A 15,723-nucleotide genomic window follows, 5' to 3' on the forward strand; every position below is an offset into this window, starting at 1 on the left:
GAAAAAAGGGGCAAAAAACACATTTATTCACCATACTGTTTGATTTTACCGTAAAAGAGCATTACTATACTGAAAGGTTATATTGACAGTTATTTTTTATTTGTACTTTTATGTCTCAAATAACTCTGGTTATTTGAAATGTCTTGTGGCATAATGTCCTCTTTTGTTGAAGCGTATCTTCCTTTATAGATGACAAACACACCCCCCCACACACACACACAAAAGAAGTTGCATTTTCTTACTCAAAGATGGTGGATTAACTATTAAATCATATGGTTAGCACTTTAGTGTTTTCAAATGTAAAGTTACATAGTAAGATTATCGGTATTTTCATTATTCCTTCGACTATGTTGTATGCATCAGTGCTTCCATGCTGGCAGACAGCGTCCCCAAAATGATGTCATAAAATCAACGTGATCCGAAAGTTTTCTTTTATACAAGTTTCTAAATATTTTGTAATTATATAACGCAAATCATGAAATATTTCAAAAACTGATTTTTATTCTAATTCTTCTCAATTACTTTATAAGGAACATGAGCTCTGCTTTTCTAACATTTTTGAAGTTTAGTTCGGCTTATTGGTTGTTTTGGGAAACTAATTAATCTTTTTGTTCTGAATAAATCACAGATTTGTTAAAATTATTCGCTTAAGACTAATTAAATAATTGCTTGTTCAAATCTAAACTTCAGGACTTGGATTTGGATGCATTTACTTGAGACTTGACTTCTCAATGATTGAGCTATTTGGCCACGATGATGATATGAATGTTTTAGAAGGGCTGACGTGATTCATTCAAACCTCAGATAATTGTAGCCTCTGTCAAACAAAGTAGCGGCAGCACTATGCTGTGGGGCAGCCAGTGGTACTGGTACATTGAATAAAGTGGACAGAATCATAGAGACAGAAGATTGCTCCAAATTTCTCAACTTGTTCTCAAATCAACAGCTTGGTAGCTGGAACGTGAACATAACTAGGTTTTCCAGCATGTCAACAAGCCCAAATGATCCCAGTGTGAATTTCAGAAAATTCACAATTAATTCAAACTTGTGTACACAATTGTTTTTTTATATGTATAATTCTATGTTACACAATCACTCCATCCTGGAAAAAAAAAATTAATGCACAATTAAAAGCTCAAAATTTAATGTGACATTTATGTCATTGATAAGTGTAAGTAAACAATGGTAGGATGGATGTAAACATCTGGCAGTAACTCAATGGTAATGTATTATCTGTTTTAAGAATCCCTGTCAGATATTCTGAATTGAAACAAATGGCTCTTGAGGGGAGAAGTCTCATAAGGTGAAACATAAAAAATAGGCATGTTTTGTGACTGATGTCATTAAAACATCAGTCCTTCTGCTGAATGCCAAATAAAACATAACCTGCACAGCTTGCAGCTTTACAAAAGTTTAACATAGGGGACACAGGGACATATATCTGTATGATCTAAAGAGCCATTTGTGCCTTGGGTAGAGCTAAACAAAACTTAGAGCTGCAAATGTTACATGACCTTTTGAAAAAGGACAAATTATAATAATTTTTAAACAGAACTACCATTCTGTTTTAAATTTGTAGCTTTTAAATTAAAAGCTAACTTTTGATTGTGGAAAAAAAAATGTGTAAAAGGAAAAAAAGAGTACATCCCCAATTACTGATACTGATGGTACTTTTGGTGTCATTCTGTTGGATACATCTATATTTAAAAGCATTAGTTTGTTCGTAAGAACCATTGAGGAAGATCCAAAGAGCCACAACTCTCAAAATGAATATCACATTCCTGCGTAGAATCATTAAAAATGCAGAGAGACGTAAATACAGAGACTATCCTTTGCTATGGTAAAACTGCAGTTTTATGGATACACCATGTTTGGAGCTGTAGTAAGGTATAGCACCGTCTGACAGAAAAGACATAAACCAAACGGACATATCCATCACTGCTCGTCTTGAATGTGTTTACATTGGCCCTGAAGTGGACTGTTAAGCTGCACGGGCTTTTCCCCGTCTGTCACTTGTTGATTGTTGGGATAGCTCCCCTGTGACTGTAAATGGGACAAAGTTAAAATAGAAATTGAATGAATTATTTAAAGGAGCAATAGTCGTATTGCAAAAGGTTAGCTTACTTGTTGTTAACCGAGCCTTTATTCCCGTATCCACAGATTCAAGTGAAGCTACTTTAAAAACTAAAATTGCATCTTGTCTGTTGAGCACTTTGGCTCTGCATCTGTGGTTTTGCTGTTTTAGATCAATAACTGCTGAGGAATGTTGGTCAGTGCTTGGTTTATTTATGTGCATTCTGACTGCAGTGAGAATGCACAACTTTTCAAGACGTTCACATTACATTTAATAACTTTGTTCAAGATGATGAACAAATGGCAGAATGAATGGAAAAATTGGTGGGTGAATGGAAAAAGGAAAATGGCTGGATGAATAGATTGATAATGGGTTGAAAAATGGTTCGAAAACTACAAAACTTGAATTAAACTCCAGAAACTGATGTGAAGCTTCCTAATACCATCTTACCATCTTTTCTTAAATACTATATAAAAACAATTTGCCAATTTATTTGAGTTTATTGATTTGGTCCTTGATAAAGTTCATTGCAATAGGCAAACTTATTCATGTTATTAATAAAAAAAATAAGTTAGTCACTATGTAATTTAGCAATTGAACCCTTGACCATGTTAAAGTTTTGTGAAAAACTAACGTATTTTTCTTGAGCTTGGTTAGCTTGTTGTATCAGGTAGTTGGGGAACTCACTTAGAAACATCATGCATTGAAGATACAGAAAGCCTGTGTAAAATTTCGCCATTGTTCAATATGAATATTAGGGATTTGTACTTTCTCAGTGCTTAACGGTGGCTTAGACCACCAGTTGTTTCTCATGGACAGTATTCATGTCAGTGTTTCCATTAACTGAGAAATGTGTTCAGGTGATGGGATTGTGTTTTGTTTTATGTGCTTTGGTGTCACAACATGGTCAGGCAGAAAACAAGGTTATATTTCCTCATTGATACACTCAGTTATCACCAAATGCACAATTCATAAGGCCTAAAACAACACTGTAAGTTCTTTGTATAAACACACAATCCACCACAAATTCTTGATGGTGTTAAATTTAAAAGAACTGTTACCTAGGATTATGTGACACATGATGGCAAGCCAGATATCTCATTTTAAGCACAATGACTGGCTGGAAAAAAGTAAGAAATAACCAGTGATTGTTTTTGTTTTTTTCACAATGGGTCTCTGTAGAAACAGGCGAGGTAAAACATAGACTTAATGAAGAAAGGATCCATGCTGTCAGAAGCTAGAAATGGCTCATTCTGAGGAAAAGGTTCATTTAACGATTTTATTTCTAGTTGGTTTTACTCTAAAATGAACCCAAAGCTGCCTGTTGACTATATTGTTATTCAGAGGACACCTGCTATGAATTTGAATAAGGAACTCACTTTTTTTCACATGTAGTGAGTAGCTGCAAACTGAATTGTACATTTGCTCACAGTGCTGATGAAAGGGGTGACATTTAAATGGCAACAACACCTAATTTGTAAATGCATTCACATAGTTTGAAATGGGCTTAATTGCCTACATTTAATAACCCTCTTGACACCAAGTCTAAGGCTACAGATGGTGTAGTTTCAGTGAGTTTTTCTCATTTCCCTACTGACACGGTAGTCTCTGAAAGAAAGAACATATTCAGAGTTTAACATCTGTATCTTTATGCCCCATAATGAGTAAGATATAATTTTGAAATCTTACACTGGCACCAAGCCACCATAAATGAATCTCATTTCCTATTCAACCTTAAGTATTTTGTCATTTAGTCTACTCTAAGAATGTCTACAGAAGGGCTTCAAATAATCTTAAACAATTAAGAAGATACAGCAGTAGTTTTAATACGGTAAATGTTAATAATGTCTGATTCATTCATGGTGGAAAATCTGCTGTTTAAGATTTAAGATGGTACAAATAATACATTTGATGAAGTGATCTGTAGCTGTGATCATCAGCACAGACGCAGGGGTTTTAACAACTGTGTGTTAATACAATTTGAAGAGGGTACAGACATCAGTAATAATAGTCACAAAGAGTTTTGTACAGTTAGATTATTCTCAAAAGGACAACATTTAACGTCCTTCAAAGTTTAACCTATTTTAATACTTTAAAAATCAGTCATAATCAAAAGTGAAGTGAATACTGATTTCTACAAAATGACAAAAATATAAAACAACATAAGTGACTCCATAGATATTCACCCTGTTCAAGTCAGTATTTGCTAGATACCTTTGGGTGCAACCCCAACATGGAGTCTATGTGGATAGCTCTAAATCAGGCTTGATGTAGAAAATGTACATTTTTCCTTGTAAAACTGTTCCAGCTCTGACAGGTTATGTGGGGATCAGCTGTGATCAGCCCCTTTCAAGCCCAGCTACAAATTATCTATTGGATTGAGATCTGGGCTTTGATTAGACCACTTCAGATCACCACCTTGTCTTCAAACCATTTCTGCGTAGCTTTAGCTCGATGCTTCTGCTCGTCATCTTGCTGGAAAACAAATATCCTCCATAGCTGTAGTTCTCTTACAGATGGAAACAGATTGTTCCATCTAAAACAGGGGTGTCAAACTCCAGTCCTCGAGGGCCGCTGTCCTGCAGTTTTTAGATGTGCCACAGGTACAAAACACTTGAATGAAATGGCTTAATCACCTCCTCCTTGTGTAGATTAGTTCCCCAGAGCCTTAATGACCTAATTATTCTATTCAGCTGTGGTGCAGCAGAGGCTCATCTAAAGGTTGCAGGGCAGTGGCCCTCCAGGACCGGAGTTTGACACCTGTGATCTAAAATAAAATGTTTCATGAAAATCTACTGCACTAACTTCATTTTTTCTCCCTTTTATCTATTATTTGGCTAATACCTCATTGTGGTCAAACATTGTGAAGAGTGCCACAAAATTACTGCAAAGTGATGCGAGAGACTGATCAGTTCATAAAGAAAATTACGACTTCAAGTTGTTACTGGTAAATGTAGTTTTACTTTTTTTTTTTGAATGGTGAGGTGAACTAAGTTTTAGTCCCGATGACATTCTTTAAACCAGAATACTGAAGGAAGAGGATTCTTTTTTAAAACATTACTCATTAAAAATGTAAAAAAAAAAATACTAATGAAGAAAAGAATGAAAAATAGATGAAATATGAGAGATTTAAAATCATTGGAGAGGTCTTCCAACCTGACCCGACTGGCTTGCTATATTATTATTTGAGTGTTTGCAGTGCTGCATTGACTAACATGAGCCAGGTTACTCTATGTCTCACAATCAGACTCTCATTGTCTAAATACAAAAGTGGAATTACAAATGGGGAAACCATTTGGTACCAAAAATGATACTAAAAGATTTCTTCCAAATTTATGCCAAATAAAGACTGGTTTGATGTGTGGTACTGTGATTGCATGACTGCGTAGCGTAAGCTGTTTTCAAGGATTCATGTTTTAGTCTGGAAGCGCATCTTAAAGGGTGCATGTTTCATGGAAGAAAGGGTGGAGTTTTCTCTCTATTCCTTTTTTAAATACCATTGTTGAGATTTAAATAAGTTGTTAAATAAGGAAATATTCTTGTTTCTTTTAAACGCTGAATGCAAATATTGTTACCACAAAAATGAGGTGCTTTGGAAAATCCTTAGAAAATCTTTTATAAAAACATCACACTCCATAGCTTTGTTTATTGTAACAAATTGGTTTTCTACTCGGTGCTTATATTTACAAAGCTTTTCATACCTTGCAGGTTTCTAAAGATGAATATGACAAATGTCTCCTGACATTTTGGCAATGAGTTCCTGCCTTTTTGATTTTGTGAGCCAGCCAACATAATTGAGATGCCTGAAAGCTACTCTCGTTTTAAGAGCTTCTGCAGTGATCCTATGTTTTACTCTAAAATGTACACATGCATGACCATTTTCTTTTTGATTCAAACTTGATGTTTTCCCCATTCATTTTCATTTGCAGAGCAGCATTTCTGTGGGCATCTGCACTCACTACAGACAAAAACAAACACATTCACAGATTGCAGAGAGCATCTACTGTACGGTGAGAAATGTGTTTTCAATAAGACCGTGACTTAGCGCAGTGTGCGTTAAGAGGAGAGCAAAATGAGCAGTTTTTCTCCAAGGAAATATCTAGAAAGAGATTGGACAGCTACACGACTATTGGAGATAGCACATGGTAAATGAGCTCAGACCGTGGTAGTCAACGGGGAGATGACTATCTCTCTTCCTTCGCTGCTTTAGGTTTTCTTTTTCTCCCTCATTCCATTTTTAATATGCAGTTTTTTCCACTGCACATCACCAAGCGCGAGCTGCTGCTACAACAAATCCATCTTGTAATTTTTTTCTTCTTTAGGAGGTGCATGAAAGCGAGAGAGACGGAGAAGGAAAGACAGAACTATCCTGGCGTATTTACCTGAGAGTGCATCTGTAAGTGGATCTGTGTGTGTTTGTGACTGCTACAGTTGTGCATGCCTGCCTTCAGGGCCAGGCATAAATCATCATTAGAGATGGCAGATGTGGGTATTTATGCTGTAGTGTGTTTGCTGGTATTTGAATTTATGTGTGCACTTGCACCACATGCAGCAACTGTAGCTTTCCGTGTTCAACAGGCTGCCTTGCTGTTACAGCTCTGATGCTCTGTTCTGCTTTCTAAGGTTTTTGAGGCCTGCACAGCTTTAAACTCTTGCACACATACACATGTACACATCCCCTCATGGCCTGGACTGTCACTGGGAATGGTTGACCTTGCACCAGTGATGGGAAACTGGTTGATAAACTCTGCTGAGAGTTTACACCACCTCCATAAAATAGATCATGGATCGCTAGCGGGCTTGGTTTTTTTTTTTTTTGTGCTTTGTGCATAGCCATGTGGCCTTTGCAGAGCAGCCGTTTTTATCATCTGACATCACAGGAGACAGAAGCTGACTCACACTGACACTTCCTTTAAGCCCAGAATGAGATAAACTTGGGCTTTATTTCAAAATGCTGTCTTTAAAAATGTGACTGAATTATAAAGTTTAATGCTGTCAAAATTCTTCACGCTCATCATTATTCAACTGAAGTTTCTTGTAGAACTCAATTTCAGATTTTGTCCAAATTATTTTACCTTGCGCATCACAGACTTCAATACAATCATGTATTAATGACATATTTTGTCTGTGATTTCTCTATAGTCATTGTGTAGAATGCTTTTTTGGTATTCTGCATGATTCTAAGTAATGCTAGGCGTATAGCAAGCTGGTGTTGGTTGTTTGAATAGTCAGACTGTCTGCATCTTTATGGTATGGCAAGTGTAGCTTTAAGAGTTTAACCATTTTAAAAAATATAGGTGCCACTCCTGTAGTTCCCACTTCAAGTGCTTAATGCTGCAGGAAATATTAAAAAGCATCCAATATAGTCCTTCTTCTAAGCAAGATGGAAATTGTAGGAGTGCACAGCAAAAGTTGGAGGTGAAGGAGCATCATTTGTTGAAACCTCAGAAGGAGTTTGATGGGAAATCAGACACATAAATTCAGTGAACCTCAATATATTTTCATGCTGGCTACTTTTTCCTTGCCCTCAGTTATCTCTAAGGCACAAAAACTGTCCAAATTTGTTACCTTCATAACTAATTTTAATTATAGCATACTGTGGTCAAATAAATGGTAAATGGCCTGAACTTAATAGTGCCTTCTTGTCAAACCAGCTACTTGAAGCACTTCATCACATTCACAGATCTGCACTCATAAACATAAACATTCACACGTTGATATTCAGATGGTTCTCATTTGTTTCAGAATGAAGTTGTATAGTTTTCTCTAAAAGAGGAATGTTGGCTACAGAGATGTAATTTGGAGGCATACAATTAGATGATGTGTGTTGATTATTAATGATAATGTCCTACTGCCTACCTACAGTCAGCTTTTGGTTTTAGTTAAAAGCTCCCTGCCGGCTTCTCTTCTCTCATCCTCCATCTCATTATACGGGATCTCTCTAACCTGTTTGAATGTCATTCAGTGTCAGATCCTCTTTGCTTCTCCTTTTAGCGTTTTCTCTTCATATAAAAATGCAAACTGTTTGTAGTCCCTTTGGAGATTTAATTGCATTCAAATCATTTTGACAATCCATTTGTGTCGAGCTTGATTCAACTTGCGAACCTCAACTATTTAAAATGCATTTTTGAAGATGTGAGCGTGTGATTCACAATCTTTGGCAGCCCTTGTTCAGGGAGGTGTCAGAACTGATATGTTCTTTTTCATCCATTTCATTCGTATGCTTTTATCTGTTTGCTTAGTGTGTGTGTGTGTGTGTTAAAAGAGAAGGAAGGTGTCCTGCAGTACAGCGATCCAAAGATCCATTATCCTCAGCCTACCTTCTGACCAGCTGGGGTGTGTTCTTGTGTGTGTGTGCTCGTAATTGTGTGTATGAATGCGTGTGTGTCTGTTGGACACTGGGCAAAGGAAAATCAATGGTATTAATTTGCAGAGGCAGTGGTGTGAGCTGAGGCAATCTGCTGCACACAGGGAGCCACGCTTTTCTCTGATTTACCGCACACACATATACAGCCTCAGTCCCCTGCCCCATCCCCGCCTCCCCCGAAATCACACCTTGCCTTGGTTTGCATTCAGTGACAATATCAGTTCAAAGTTTATGAGGCACAGTGAAGTGTCACGCATGACCCGCTCGCTCTCTTTATCGTGCAGCTGGTAATTAAAAGGCAGGCAGCTCCACTGTGGCAGCTGGGAGGACAGGACTGGAGGGAAGGGCAGGTTAGACGGCTGCACTCCTGCCACACGGAGCTGTGTTTTCACCCACGCTCACACGCACACATGCCAACTCATAAAGTACCGTCTGGGTTATTCAGACTGTCCCTTCAAAAGGAAAGATGAAGTGGATTTCCAGCAGTGACGGTACTGTTCATGACTTCATGTTTCTGATTCATGAATGTTTCAGGAGAGTCACATTTTAGTAGAGAAAAATGTGACTTACAGACTATCTTGGGTGAAATGAGTCAAACTTTATTGAAAATGCTTATTGCATCAAGTGACCCATGCACACTACAGATGGTCATCAAGATATATTGTGGCCATCTCACTGTTTTGACATTAATTATTCTATATATAAATATATATACACAATACAAGCAATCCCCTGCCAGAACTCTAGGCTAAGCATTTTTTCCCCATAAACTAGTAAATACTGCATTAGGTGAAGTCATAAAGACTGTTTTCTTGACTGATGTAAATGGCTTCTCAGTGATGGTTATGGTGATCAGGTCCATCGTTTGATGTGGAAGCAGATATTGGAGCAATAATCTGCCTTCATTCCTCGTCCTCTTTTATTACAGTAATCATGAGCATTTGTCACATTTACCTTCAAACTCACCCTGTTAATCCTAGGATTTATCTCTTCACATGATAAGATGCTTTTCTCTCAGATGTGGTTCTGCACATTGTGGTTCTCGCTACCTACCAATCTCTTACCTTTGCCGTGTTTCTTGGGTCAGTGTCCAGTTGCACTGTTTTTTTTTTACCAAACAAGAAAAAAGCACTCGCCAGCTAGATATACAAGGAGTGAGAAAATGTTGATGAAAGAGTTTGATTGCTTCTGTGTTGACTCATCATTGAATATTTGCTGTTTGCCAAGTGCACGCAGAAAACGGATGCGCTATAGGTTTTCTGAGTCTTTTCTGCTGTCTGCTTTCATCTCTGGGACCTCAGACTGTATGGAAGAGCTGAGGAATCATTTTCTAGTCCTTGTGTCGCGAAGGAAGAAATTCACACAAGACAAATGGTCCAATTCTACTTGAACAGGCCCATTCATATTGTAATAGAGGACTGGAACAAAGAAAGGAGGGAGCTGGGACATTACGAATGGCGCAGTCAGCCTTATTCACTGCGTTTGACTCTGTGTCAGTATGTGTGTGTATGAGGGGGAGACAGTGAAATACAAGCACTGTAAGAGGCAAAGGCAGAGGGGCAGAGTGGGAGAGGGAGAGGTTTTTCTCTTTAATTCTCCCTGTTGGAGATGTACTACCTCAGGGATATTCTGCCATCTGATCCACTTTAGCAGTGTGGCAAACAGCCAGGGCATCTTTTCAATTACAGAGAAATGGATAGTGTGCTGGTGTCCATGTGAGTGTGCATGTATCGTTCTGTATGTGGTGTGTGCATACAACGTATACGGAGGGAGCAGAAAAGGCAAACCATCGCAGAGCAAACCTGGAAGACAAAAATATCCCAGCTCTTCAGAAAACATGTTGTTAAAACGTGAATGTGTGAGACAACAGGGGCCCATATTCCTTCTCTGCTAGCCTGAGATTTAGGAGAGAAGAAACAAAGAGCAAGATGAAAGAAGTAAGGTAAGACAGAAAGAACAGAGGGTTTTGCCATGAAGGGAGAAAATACAGCTCGTCCCCAGTCTTTAAGCTGAGCAATAATTTAAAGTCTTGGGCCTCTGAAGCCTTGAATCCACATTGACTGGTCATCTTAAATCAAATCAGGGCACTGGGCTGGCTGCTTGGTGTGGGGGTGTGCATGTGGGGGTGTGCATGTGTGCATTACTGCATTGGTCCACATACACAGAAGGCCCCTGGTCTACTCTGAATTATTGACTGTGGAGAATAATTGATTGTTTCACCTTCAAGCCTATCAGCCTTCATCTGAGTGCACCATGCCTCTTCCATTTTTACTCTCACGCTAACACTTTTCATTACCACTTAACATCTAACTATTCCTTTTTGTTAGACTTCGGATTTCTCCAAGAAAAATACTTGCATATTTTTTCAACTAAGAGGAAGGAAACTGAGCTTAAACGATGGTTTTAGATTCATGGATCAAAACACTGACAATAGCATCTGATATAATTAGTCACCTGTAGTTTTTGTTTAAAAATATTATAAGCAATGACTGATCTTAAAAACGGTTTTCGTTCACTGTCCACTAAGGCTATGTTAAAAAATAATCGCCTGGTTAATAACTATATGAACAGTGCCTTGCAGAAATATTCATACCACTTTTCAGATTTTTTGCTTTTTAAAACTGGTTTTTTACTTGCCGATTATGCACTAGTCTTTTCTAATGTAGCTTAAAATGAAAGTAAATTGAAAGTTTGTGGTTGCAGAGGATAAAATGTAATGAAGTTCAATGGATATGACTACTTTTGCAAAGTATAGTAAAGAGAAAAGAAAAGTGAAGATTTCTTAGGATTAAGAGGTTTGGGTGCACTGACCTTCTCTACCCTCTCAGAAAAGGTCTGAAAGGGCTTCCAATCGTACATGCACCTTTTCCCTCCTCCCCTTTCTTCTACTTCTTATCACCTTTTCAGCCCTAGAACAGATGCTGTGCAGCATACGATCACTCTCAGATGCCTACAGTGCAGTGCAACATGCATCCAATCAATAACATGATTCTGTGGGCAGAAGATGTCCATGACATACAACCACTCCCCTGGCACACATGCACATAGACTAATGCACACTCAGGAGCAGGGATGCACACACGTACTGGGCTGACATACGACTCTGCTGCTTTGACAGGCCGGAGATGAGGTAAAGATGGATGGATGGATAGATAGATAAATGGATAGATGGGGGATGGAATGAAGGTAATGGGGAGAGGTGAATTGTGTGGATGCTGTTGCTGGATCACTGTCAGCTGTGATGGAGTTTTACCCTGTCTGTCCTGCAGCATTGAGAGCTAGAATGCTTGAGGTTGGTCTCCGGGTATACAACCACCACAAACCCAAAGGCCCATCTTAAGGTCTCAACATACTTGTTAGTCGGTGAACGTAAGTTTCTGGTATCTCAGAGACACTGAGATGCCTTTATTCAATCTATTTTTATCAGTCTTTTAATCAGAGATGCACAACTTTCTTTCTGCTTGTCTAAAGGTGCATTTCATTGTATAGTAAACATTATGTAGCTCCCAATTCACCAAACAGGTCTTGGTTTGGATGGATCAGTATTTTTCTTCACATTAGAGCATTATCAATACATAGAAAGAATATGACATTGTGCATTACTAATGTTGTGATGCTCAGTGACTCCCCATGGCTGTTTAGGTCCCTTTTTATTGCAGATTTAAAACACCCTGTTCTCTTCTTTGGGGTAACAATTCCAATAATGTAGATGAGGAATGTGTTGCGAAGATCCCTTATGACTTTCTCCTGTGTTGTAGATACCTCTCTTATTCCAAACAACATAATCTTCTTATAGCCAGTAGGTGCTTCAGAAAGAATTCATGGTTATTATGCAGGCCTTAAAACTATTTTAGTGCTCCTAACTCAGAAGCTCTGCTACATCGCAGCACAAACTACGTGCTCTGATTCAGCATTATTTTAGCTATAAAGGAGCTGCTGCAAATCCCCTACCAGTAATTCTCAATTCCCCTTCTTTTGTTAGTGTAAACAGTCTGCACCTAGTGCTCATTGTATCCATATCAGGGCTGCTCTGGTGGGATTCCTCCAGTGCTCAGGTGTGTTATGTAAATATGGAGCCCGGATTAGACCAATGGGAGGGTATGGATAGTGTAATCCTCTCCCCTGTACATTTCATTATCATTTTTGCGTTGCAGCATTACAGGCCTCGTCCCGTGTAATAATCTCTCAGCCTCCACCCATCTCCGAGAAAAACTGAGAAATGCATCCTTTTGTAACCTCTGTTCTTCTTCCACCTCTAAATGTGCTGACTCCATCAAAATGCTTCAGAGCTGAAAGAGGAGTTGATTAACATGCACACATTTCTGCTCACTCTCTTGTGTATATGTAGAAAGTTGATGTGTCTTAGTGAGCACGTCTGATGTGCAATACAATCCTGTACATTGTTTGATAGCAAACACATAATGCAACCCCCCCTATGAAATCTAAATGCAGTGTTTATTTCAGTCTAAAATTATTTCAAAACAAAGTAATGCAAAGTGTAGTTTAAGGAAAATGAGCCATGGTTTGATTTTATAAACAAATAAAAATCCTTAAAGTGCTGTATGCAAATGTAATTGGAACCCCTGCTAATTTGGAGAACCACCATTTGCTGCAATTACAACAGCGAGTCTCCAACAAATTTCCACAGCAACAGATGGCCAACCCCAATTCTTCTTTGTATATTATCTTTTGGTTCAGATTGTCCGCAGAGCATCTGAAAATTAACACATAAAAGGCAAATTAAATAGATTGACGTTTCTGGTAGTAATGTGACAGAAAAGTTCAAGGAGTTTTAAATACTTTTTGCAAGACACTGAACATTTGAAGATGCTCTTAAAATATATTTGATTAAAAAAAAGTTTAGAATTGTTCCGCTACTCGCAGGGGTGTCCAAAGTTGGTCCTCGAGGGCCGGCATCCTGCACGTTTTAGTTCTCTCCCTGGTGGTACCAACAACCTTTTCAGCAGGTCAGTGTTCTTCTTAAGCCTTCTAACGAGCCATCATTTGATCCAGGTGCGTTAAACCAGGGAGAAAACTAAAACATGCAGGATGCCGGCCCTCGAGGACCGACTTTGGGCACCCTTGCATATATCTGTCCAATAAATTTGATTGATGCCTCTATTTCCCACTGTCCAGCTGGACCCATCCTTTGCTTTTCCTGCCGGATTCTGATGGGAAAATACAACTTCTCTTTGGGGTGGAAAAAATAGATTGTCTTTTGTATCATCTGGGAGCGTCCCTGACTTAACTGTGGCAGTACGGAGGGGGAGAGCAGGAGAAAGAGAGCCCATAATTGAGACAGACAGAGCGAGCGGGAGAGACCAGGGTACGCACCACCAGAGGTAATTAGCAGAGCAGCTGTTTGAGAGGGGGAAGCTATAGCCGTGACACTACAGGAAGGAGCTGGGGGAATAATTAGCCCGTAACACCCGTCAAGCTCTCACAAAGCGGAGATGTGTTATTTTGCTTTGCTTGTGCTCTCCACTGAGGAATGCTAGACCTCCACACAGTCTTTCAGTTGTTGAGTTACAGTGGGCCAGTCCTCCTAGTTCAGATGGAATGGGCTGTCAAAGGTGGATGTGTTGTTGTGAGTGTGATGTATCTGCTCCATGGGCCACATTTGGAGCATGTTAATTGAGTATTGATCGGTCTGTTAGTTAGTAATGATGTATGACAGTTTCAGGTGATTCTATAAGTAGTGGAGTACCTGTTTTATAGGTATATAAATGTATGTGTGTGTGCATGAGTGTGTGCAGTTCCTCCATAGTCAATAACCATGCACTGTATTCAATCAGAGCTCCTCAGTGGAAAGCATTACTCTTTTCTCTTTATACTTCAATCAATGCACGCCAGCTAAGCAGGCCAGTCACTAATAAGCATAACATTTCTATACAACTAAGCAATACAAAAGAAGGCAAATAAGCCTTTGTGAAATAATAGACTTCAAACAGCAGGAGATCTATAATATATTTATTTTTTTATTTTAAATGGAATTAAAGTAGTCTTTGGTCTCTGGCTAGTGTAACTCTCCCTTTATCCAGAAGCTCATTAAAGATGTGCACTGAAGTGACCTACACTTTAAAGATTTTATTTGTAAAATAGTTTGATTTAAACTCTTCTGGCTGCATGATGGGTCCAATTGTTAGTAATGTCACCTCGCAGATCTTAGGTTTATCCCAGCAGGGGCCTTGCATGTTCTCCACAGATAGTCTGGCTTCCTCCTACAATCAAAACCTTTGGGTTGGTAAATTGCCTCTGGGTATGACTGCATCTGTGCATGGTTGTGTGTCCTGTGTCTCCATATGATAGAGTTGAATTCTATCATATGGAGACACTCTGAATAACCCAGACAGATGTTCTCTGTCCCACCTCTCATCCATTGAACACTAGATAGGTCTCATCTCTCTCACCATCCTGCAGGTAGGCTTAGACAATAGATGGATGGATGTTAACTTTTCCTTCCAGTTTAGTTTCACACTAGTTTATGTGGGTCATTTAAAATATATTCAAGATGGTGGTTGTACTCTGACAAAATGGAGAAAGGTTTAAGGGTTATGAATACATTTGCAAGGAACTTTAAGTTTATTGTCATATATTTCCCATTGATCCCTTCTGTCTTTGTCACAGCTATTGTCCAATGTGATGCAATGATAGACTGAGGTGCTTGCGTATTGGGACTATAATCTCCCCCATCTGGGAACCTAAATAAAGTTTAACCATGTATTTCATGACATTTTTACTGTGTGATAACATTTTGTGTTGTAGTCATTGGTATATATTTGGATTGATGTTTCCCTACAGTCACTCTGCAGTGCAGGGAGTCGTCTATGAAAACCCACCTCCACAGCTCCAAATAAAGTTACGGATGCCATCACCATCCGTCTCCACATAGCCACCACTGGAGCAATAACCTAGTTAAGGTGTACCTTTCCAAAGCTATGTCATATACTGACATTATCTGCCTCAGAGACCCTCAGTGTCACTATCTGACCATCTTTCAGCTGAAGAGGCAGAAATTTCAGGGTAAACATGAATAAAATGGTGAAACTAATATAATTGATGTTAAAACCATGACAAATGTCTCAAAAGTTTAAATTCCAAGTTTGATCCCAATTCTAGTTCTAGCTAGCTTTCTGAAAAGATGTAGTGGGTTTATTTAACATTAATATTTAACATTATTTACTGTATTTTGGGGTTCCAAGAATGCTTCCCAGGAGTTGTATTGTGCTTCATTCACTCCATTTGAGGCAGAGGAGAGAAGAACAGAAGCTCCAAATGATAT

General features: G+C 38.7%; 1 protein-coding gene across 2 annotated transcripts in view; it reads left to right on the forward strand.

The window, feature by feature from the left end:
- The window catches only part of dab1 (DAB1, reelin adaptor protein), a 247,618-nt gene that overhangs the window by 43,821 nt on the left and 188,074 nt on the right, over positions 1-15,723 (forward strand). Inside the window, exon 2 of one of the 2 annotated variants that reach the window (XM_023339480.1) lies at positions 6,397-6,470. The exons of the other annotated variant lie outside the window; for it this stretch is intronic. The gene's annotated coding sequence lies outside the window, so the exon portion shown is untranslated. The remainder of the gene's footprint in view (positions 1-6,396; positions 6,471-15,723) is intronic. 2 annotated transcript variants of the gene reach the window in all.

The sequence above is a fragment of the Xiphophorus maculatus genome, chromosome 9 (assembly GCF_002775205.1).
Source record: "Xiphophorus maculatus strain JP 163 A chromosome 9, X_maculatus-5.0-male, whole genome shotgun sequence".
Classification (NCBI taxonomy): domain Eukaryota; kingdom Metazoa; phylum Chordata; class Actinopteri; order Cyprinodontiformes; family Poeciliidae; genus Xiphophorus; species Xiphophorus maculatus.